Genomic DNA, 9,250 nt, shown 5'->3' on the forward strand with positions numbered 1-9,250 from the left:
CTATTATAAAAATCAAGACAATAATTATAAAAATAGTACAAAAATCCGATTCCTCCATATGTGTGAGAGCTGCGAGCAGGCAAGGAGGGACCAGCTGAGCAGCAGGTGCTGCTCATTCAGCTTGAGCCTGGATGACACTTGAACTCTGGGGGGCCCCCTCTGCTCTCGTTAGTTCCCCAACCTCAGGGAGAGCCCAGGTGACCGGCTTCCCAGGGTGACCGAGCCTTCGATCCTCTGTGGCGAGAACCACCATCGTGCTTGATGTGGTCAGATCATTCTCTCTACCTGGACTCTTCCCCGTGGTGAATGGAAAACACCTGTCTGCTAGGAAGGCTTCTCCCCGATGACTCCCCACCCTCTCGATTTCACAGCCACCTACTCAGGAACGAAGCCCTGTTTCCGTTTATCAGAACCATGTTGAGTGGTGGCTTTCTCTGGGCCGGGCAGCCCAGGTACCTGCTCCTTTCCCCCTTTTGTCTGCCAGGCTCCGGGCTGAGCTTCACAGCTAGAGGCTGTAGCCAAGGGCACAGGTCCCAGGTGCCAACACACACACACACACACACACACCGCCACTTCCTAGCAGGTGATTTTGGCCAAGTCACTTAAACACTCAGCCTTAGTTTCTTCTTCTGTAGAATGGGGCTAAAACCCTTCATATCTGCTGTCACTCATTTAAAGCATTTAGAGCAATGCACAGCACAAAATGGGAGCCCTGTAGCTATTATGTATATGAATCATGAAGTTAGACAGATCCTCCCTTCACGGAGCTTACAGCTTAGTGGGGAAAGATGGACACTGACTATATAATTAGAGATGTAATGAGTGATTTTTTTAAAAAAAGGAGTGGAATTCAATGAACCCACAGGTAGGATTTTTCAGATGACCATTTTTTCAGGTGAAGAAACTGGAGCCCCCAAATATTAAGTGCCTTTCTCCAGGCCACATTCTTAGCTGAGTGGTAGAGCTGGGTCCAGGCTTGATCTGTGCCACGCCATGCCCTTGCGCTCAAGGTCACACGGTGACATTCCTGAGCTGAAGGCACTTTACCTGAGTGCGCCCCTTCCTCCATTAAAAAGATATACACATAAATCATATTTTTACAACCGCATGGGCATAGACAACGGTAACCAAAGCTGAGTATATCCATATTTTCCTTCTGATATTAGAAGAAATTAAAACATTTTCATGGTCTCCTGAAAGTATCATGGGCCCGGCCGCTGTGCACACTGCTTATCACAGGAAGCTGGATCTGATATGATTCTGGCCGCCCAGGAGCTTCCAGTCCAGGGGAAGAGATAGGAAAACAAAGCAACTGATATGAGTCATGATAATCCTAGTGTGGATGTGTTGAGTGCTGCTTATCTCATGGAAGTCTTTCAATCATCCAAGAATTTGTAAATTATATCATTTTTCACTTGGCAAGCAAGAAAACTGAGGCCTAGAGGGTTGACATCGCTCGCCCAACATGGTGGACTTGGCAGGGACGGGGCAGGACTCAGATCCTGGTCTTCAACCCACATGACTGGCTTCTTCCCTGGCTGGGCTGCCTCCCAGCTGCAGCAGAGAAGGCAATACCTGTTGCAGCAGAGGCATGAGCAAAACACTGCGACCTAACTCTCCCTGCCGGCGGAGCAGGTGGGCGCCTGGGTGTGCTGAGCTCTCAGGAGACGTTGCCTCTGATCATCAGGGTCCAGATGCCCCCAACTGCCAGGAAAGGAGAACTCTTTCCTTTCCTCCTTCTGGCTTACTTCTCTCTCCCTCTGCACCCTGCTCCCCCGGCTTGGCTAGGCTGGAGCATGACTGAGAAGCACCATCTGAGCTGTGAGTGTGACCACGTGGATCTGAGAGAGCGGGCCACGTTCACTGGAAATGTTTGCTGAGCATGACTGGGATGGAGAGTCAGGGTGGGGAACCCCCCAGGCTGCACCTGGGAGCCAGTAATGGTCAATTTCTTCACCAGATAGAAAGGGGAGATGCCAGTGCCAGGGCTCCTGGTGGCCTTCCCTGGTGTGGCACTCAAGGCCATCATCCCCTTAGCTCCCTCCTGCTCTGTCTCCTCTCATCCTACGCTCTTGCCAGACTGCACAGCAGATGTTTCCCCCGACACTGTTCCAACATTTCCTCCTTGGCCCTATCCTGAAATGCCCGGCATTGGGTGACTTGCCCAAGGACACACAATTAGAAAGTGATAGAGTTGATTCACAACCAGACTTGTCTCACTGCAAAGAGAATTTCCTTAGGGGATCAGCCGTGTGCCATCTGGTCGTGTGGATGAAACAAGTCTTGCTTATCATCCAGGTGGTGGATGCCCCTCTTCTCACCTGGTGAACAGCGTCTTTTTAAAGACCCAACTCAAGCACCATTGTACTTTCAGGTGGGTTTTTTTTTTAAGGTTTGAAGCTCATTCAACAATGATGGAGGGGGTCGGAAAGTAAGGATGCTGATGTGTGGGGGTTTTTTTAGGGGGAAGACACGGTCACACCTGGAGATAAAGCAGCAGTGCCTGTGACTGCTGCCTGGATTCCCCCCACTCTGGAAGCGCCTCTGTCGCTGGCAAAAGCATGATGTGCTGGTATGTACCCAGGAAGTGGTAACCCCGTCCACCTTGTCACTCCTTCACACCTTCAGTGTGACTCATTTTGATGAAATTCAACGAACTTGCACCTGGTCATTCAGTGGAGTCTTTTTTTTAACTGAAAGGCTCCACAACGCCTCTCCCCCCAGATTTCAGGAAGCTTAGACCCAGGTTGAAGAGACCCATCAGAGTGGCCAGTGGACCTCAGGGGTCACTGCTCCTGCCTGGTCACCCATCCCAGTGCCAGTCCCATCACCCCTTTGCTGGGTGCAGTGGAGACTGACCTTTGAGAAGCTCACAGGTGAGGAAGGAGAAACACTTGGACAAATAATGCCATAACTATATTTTTGTTGCAGTTGGGTTTTTAAAAGTGGACCACCAAAGTGTGTACGCTGACTGATGTCAGTTTCCCAAACCAAAAAATATGTAAATATATATCTGTATGTGTTTGTTTATCGAAATACTCATCTTTTTCTACATGTCTCCAGAAGAATACTCATTAACATGTTAACTAACGGCAGCTTTCTCTGGGTGGTGAGATGATCAGGGTTTGATTGACATGTTTTTCTGCATTGTCCAAATTTCCTACACTTACCATGTGTTAGTTACATGATCTGAAGAACGAATTCAAAAAGAAAGCCCAGCCTAGCCGATTTGGCTCAGTGGATAGAGCGTCAGCCTGCGTACTGACCGGCCCTGGGTTTGATTCCGGTCAAGGGCACATGCCTGGGTTGTGCGCTTGGTCCCCAGTAGGGGGAGGGGTAGGAGGGCGTGCAGGAGGCAGCCTGTCATTGATGTTTCTGTCTGTCTCTCCCTCTCTGAAATCAATAAAAATATATTTTAAAAAAGAAAGAAAGCCCAGTCTTCTTTAAATGGCTGGGGTCCCAAGTCTAGGGGATGCTCCTTGAGTGGTGGAGGAGGCCCTTTCTCATTTCTCCTGTCCATCTCCGGTCCCTGGAACGTGATTCCAGGAAGAACCTTTAGATGGAACTCTGCCTTCTCTGACCAATGTCTTTGCTGCCCCCTGGTGGTCATTTGAGACCTCAGCCGGTCCAATGGCCCAGCCTTTCTTAGAGGGCAGTGACTTCTACTTTAGATTTACCCCCAAGTCCCCTTTCTTAGAACTGCGTCTCTCCCCACCCCCGACGCTAAGCGTCCTTTTAAACCCTGAGGGTTGCTCCAGTGTACACTTCTTTAAAGCTCCGGTAGAGATGGCATTCTTGTAAAAACCAAAGCCCCTCAGCCTGGATTTCACCACCGGAGTTCGGTCCCGGGAGGGCTCGGAGGAGCTCGGGAGCGCTCACCTGCGGCTCTTTCACAGTTGACTGAAGCAGCATTTGGTTTTTGTCAGCATCACTACTGCCAAAGCCACCAGCACACCTGCTGGAACGCGAGAGGACGGCTTCTCACGGCCCGAGAGTGCTGCTCCGCGCCCTCACAGAATCACAATCAGTAAGGGCAGTTCCAGGGCCCCCGGCCTGGGCGGCGCCTGGAGACCCTGTGGCTTTAAGCAAATCGTGTCACTTCTCTGTTCCTCCCTCGGTAACACGGGAATCGGAACCGTGCCTGTCTGGATTTAAACCCCGGCTCTATCACTTATCCGCCGTTCACCTTGGACATGTTGCTTAACTTCTTCTCTGTGGCTGTTTCCTCATCTGTCAAATTGGGGGGAAATAGGGCTAATTCACAGAGCTGTGAGGATGGAATGAATTAATATGTGTGACTATTAGAATAGTGCCTGGGATATAATTAGTTATCAATAAATATTCGTTATTATTGTTACTGTTACCAGCTACCCAAGCATATTATTAGTCAAGTGTCATTCTCAGGATGCATGTCATTAGAAGTAAGAAATTTAGTATTTGATAAGCTTTTGATGCCTTAGGAACCACTCTAGGTACTGTTTCTTTTTTTTTTTTAAGTATATTTTATTGATTTTTTTACAGAGAGGAATAGAGATTTAGAAACATCAATGAGAGAGAAACATTGATCAGCTGCCTCTTGCACACCCCCTACTAGAGATGTGCTCACAACCAAGGTACATGCCCTTGACCGGAATCGAACCCAGGACCTCTCAGTCAACAGGCCGACGCTCTATCCACTGAGCCAAACCGGTTAGGGTTAGGTACTATTTCTTGAATACTCACGGCAACCCTTCAAGGAAGGTGTTATCTTCATTTTACAAATGAGGCCACTAAGATTCAGAGAGGTTAAGTAACTCACCCAAGATCACACAGCTAAGAAATATGGAACCAGAGTTTGACCCCATTGGTTTGGCTCTAGAACCTCTGTTCCTTCTTGTCTGTTTGTTGACTGCTACTCCTAAGGTTAGGTTGCTCTGACTAATATTCTTTTTCCTGGAATACTTTATCCCCCGCTCTTACTTCTTTATAAGTTCGATTGAAGCCAGTTGCTGTAACAGATAAATCCCAAATTTCCATGGTTTTACACAATAGAACTTTATTTCCCACGGATGCAGTAATTCATGAGGACAGTCCCATTTCATGGGCAGGCTTTCCCGGGTGATTCAGAAACCCAGACTCCTTCTATCTCGTGGTTCTGTTCTGCGCGAGGGCTTTGGAGTCCTCTGCATTTAGCTGGTAAGTGGACCAGGCCAGGAAGTGGCACCTGTTGACTCTGTCCATATTCCATTAACTTAAAACTCAGTCACATGGTCACACCTAGCTGCAAGGGAGGCTGGGAAATCTAGTCTTGCTCTGTGTCCAGGAGGCAAAGAAAATTTGACCTTCAAGCCAGTCTCTGACACAAATGGCTTATGTCTTAAACAGTCTTGAGATTTGAGTTTAATTTTTAATTCTTCTGATAAGAGATCCTGACCCCTGGGGTCTGGATTGGTTGCCCCTCCTCTGTACTGCCCCCTATCTTGTGGCATCCAGTGCTTGCAATTATAATTATTTGCTCATCCCCCCTCCCGCCCCCATTATTCTGGGGGCTGCATTAGGGCCGGGTTTATGCCAGTCTGGGTCAGCGAGGAATTCCCAGCTTACACGGAGCCTGGCACACAGTAGGTGCTCCAATAATTGCTGAATGGTGTCTGGGGCAAATGACTGAGGGGCAAATGACTGAGGGGCAGAGGAAGTGGTTGGGAGGGGTCTCTTGTCCTCCCACTTCCCGGCGACATCACCAAGTTTCAGAATCACGGATGGCTAATCCCGGAACAGGGCTAGAAAGCCCGCTGGGGTTGAGGTTGAGGCGTCAGTTCTTTAAGAGTGGAACTGAGATGCTGAGTGTGGTCACAGGCTGTCTGGGTGTCTGCACCTGCCCAGGGGACACCACGCCGTCTGTTCTAGCACATGTACCCACCAGGGCCGGCTTCGAATCAGGAAACAAACTGCACCGTATCGATAAACGATGCAACACATGCATTTGTTCCCACTTGATATCCTGTCCACTTCCCAAAAGCCTTTGCAGTGGCTTGCAAAATGAACGCGGTAAGAAAGAAACTTGCTAACGGGAAAAACAGTTAAGGTGATATTAGGTCATTGAAAATCTGGTGGCTCCAGGCAACAAGATAAGTGTTCGGGCCTTACAAGCCAAGTCTTTTGTTCTGGGACAATATTCGGTGCTGTTTATTTTTAAAATATCGATCTCTTTTTGGCCTCCTTTCCCTCGCACTGTGCCCAGGTGACTGGTATTTGTGCCTGAAGCTGAGGTCGGGAGTGAGGCGGCGACTGCAATCAGCTCATGGCCTTTCTGTTCTGGGTTCCGGGCCCCTTTTCAGCTCCAACACTTGAGCTCATCCCTGCTCCTCTTCCCTTTCTACCAATCCCCTGCTACAGCCTGACGTTAGGAGGAAGGTAGTATCTATCCATGAACAAAAGCATGGCCCCAATATCTCACAACTGTCCTTATGTGATACAACAACGAGCCTTGGTTTAATCGTCTGGCATGGTGACGAGGCGAGAACCCCAGCCTGACGGCTCTGGTTGGGGATCTTGGCAAGTCACATCGCGGTTCTGAGACTCCGTGGTCTCATCTGTGAAATGGGAGAACGGAACAAGATACCCTGGCTCAGTGGATGTGAGAATTCGCCAGGACACAAAATGCCCTCGGAGGGCAGCGTGTCACAGCAGGAGTATCGGCTGCTACTGTCAGGACCAGCTGGTGGTGGGGCCCTGAGCCTGGGACAGGCGGGGAGAGGGGACTCGAAGGGCAGGGTCACTTGGCTGGGGCCTCTTCCTGGAGAGGAGGCCAGGGGACTCCCACGATGCGCCAGGGAACGTGAGCTGGGGGGTGGGGAGGAGGACCAGTTGCCTGCTGACTTCTCCCTTCATAAGGCATGTAGATCACAGGGACCCCCAGGTCGCCTCTGGGGTGGGGGGTGAAGGGGGGGCGGGATTCGGAGTCTCTTCTCTGGGCCCCGGCTCCTGGGGGCAGGGTGGGCAGGAGGCAGCTTGGGGCCTAGGCTGAAGCAACCCTGGAGCCAGTGATTCTGAGGGAGGAGGGAGAGTCCGGAAGCAAGCAGAGAAGCCCATGACCTCAGCAAGATTTGTATTCCAGAACCTTCTCTGGCCCACACAGGCCAAAGCTGTGCTGATTCAGAAAAGGGAAGGGAAAAAACCCCTCGGTTCCGAAGGAGCAACTTTGCAGTCAGTTTTAAGAAGAACCAACGCCAAGCTGAGCGGGAGAAGGGGTTTCCCCCAAACTCTCCCTCCACACGCTCAGCAAGTGCAAAGATGTTGAGAAAGTGCTGGGAGGTGAGCCCAGAGGGAGGGGGCGGGGCAGCTGGGGATGAGGCATCCACCACCAGGCCCTCCAGGGCCCCTTCTGGGCAAGCTTCCTGGATGCCACCCTGGGGTGTCAGAAAGGGACCTCTCTGCCCTGCAGTGCCATACGCCCACCACTGCAGGAAAACAACAGAGATGTTTACCAAGAAGGAACAAAATCCCCGTAATCTTATCACCCTATCAAATCACCTGCTTTCATTTTTCTGGGCTTCCTCCCAGCCCCATCTTCATAGTTTAATCATAGCGCCACTGCCCTGATGATATTAACTTTTTTTTCTTTCTTTCTTAACATCATGTGATGTTGGGCAAGTTTCAGTTTCCTCATCTGTAAAGTGGGATCCTCATAGCACCCACCTCACAGAGGGGCATGAGCCCTTGAATGACATCAAGTGCATGGCACATAGTAGGTGCATAGTAAACAGAAGCTGCGGCGATTATTTCTGGAAACTTCTTTCTGGTTTTTTTCATTATGAGTTCTTCTGCACTATTAGAATTTAAAAAAATTTTTTTTTATTGATTTCAGAGAGGAAGGGAGACGGAGAGAGAGATAGAAACATTAATGATGAGAGAACATCATCAATCGGCTGCTTCCTATGTGCCCCACACTGGGGATTGAGCCCACAACCCGGGCATGTGCCCTGACCGATAATTGAACCCTGACCTCCTGGTTCATAGGTCAGTGCTCTATCAATGAGCCACGCCGCTCAGGCCTCACTGTTAGAATTTTTTAGCCTTTTATATGTATAAATGTGGTAAAGAAAACTGGAACTACTTATTTTAAAAGGAGTCTGGTCACAGCAAACTATCACGTATGATTAGCCTCTAAAGATTTGCATCCACAGGTGTGCATGTGCCCCACTCTTCTGCAACTAGGGGACCCAGTCCCTGTCCATATGCTCATTTTGACCTGAGAAGATGTTGCTGTAAGGCATGTAGATCATAGGGACCCACAGGTCGCCTCTGGGATGGGGGGTGAGAGTGGGAGGAGAATTCAGAGTCTCTTCTCTGGGACCAGGCTCCTGGGGGCAGGGTGGGCAGGAGGCAGCTTGGGGCCTAGGCTGAAGCATCCCTGGAGCCAGTGATTCTGGGAGAGGAGGGAGAATCCAGAGGCAAGCAGAGAAGCCCTAGACCAGGGGTGGGAAACCTTTTTGTGAGTGTGTGCCAAAACCAGCAAAATCTCTGACTCAAAATTCTTCTGCGTGCCAACCCTAATTTTTCTGAGAACATGTTACGCCTACTTGATATCTCTTAAGGTGTTCGTATGTGAAGAACGTGGAAGAAATAATAAAATTCATTCACGCGACAAAAACACAGTATACGATGATGAAAAATACGTTTATTTTTTAATGTATACGTGTACACTGATAGTCTGACAGAAAACTTTATGACTCTGTTTGATATTATCAGTGGGACTTTTGCTGCTGCATTGCTGATGACAGAGATTTTACATCAGGTTTATATTTTGTGACCTTCAGAGATATGCACGAGCTACGACTGCATTTAAAGTCAGCCATGTCTATGGTCTTTAAGATAACTTGTTAGGTGAAATTATTTATCTAAGATGCACCTACACTGAATTTATCTGAAAAATAAAAAAGTCGATATTAAGAAAAAAATTGTAAATGGAAGATTATTAGAGAGGGTTTCCTGTGCCAGCAAAAGTTACTGGCCGTGCTATGTTTGGCCCGCGTGCCAGGGGTTGCCCACCCCTGCCCTAGCCCTTAACAAGATTTGTATTCCAGAACCTTCTTTGGCTCACACAGGCCAATGCTGTGCTGATTCAGAAAAGGGAAGGGAAAAACCCTTCCAAGCCTTGTAATTTAGCGGAGGGGGCACCTGTATCAGCTACTACTGTCATGACCAGCTGGTGGGGGGTTGGGGGAAGCGGACCCTGAGCCCGGGACAGGCGGGGAGAGGGGACTAGAAG

The sequence above is a fragment of the Myotis davidii genome, unplaced genomic scaffold (genome assembly GCF_000327345.1).
Source record: "Myotis davidii unplaced genomic scaffold, ASM32734v1 scaffold309, whole genome shotgun sequence".
In the NCBI taxonomy this organism is placed as follows: Eukaryota; Metazoa; Chordata; class Mammalia; order Chiroptera; family Vespertilionidae; genus Myotis; species Myotis davidii.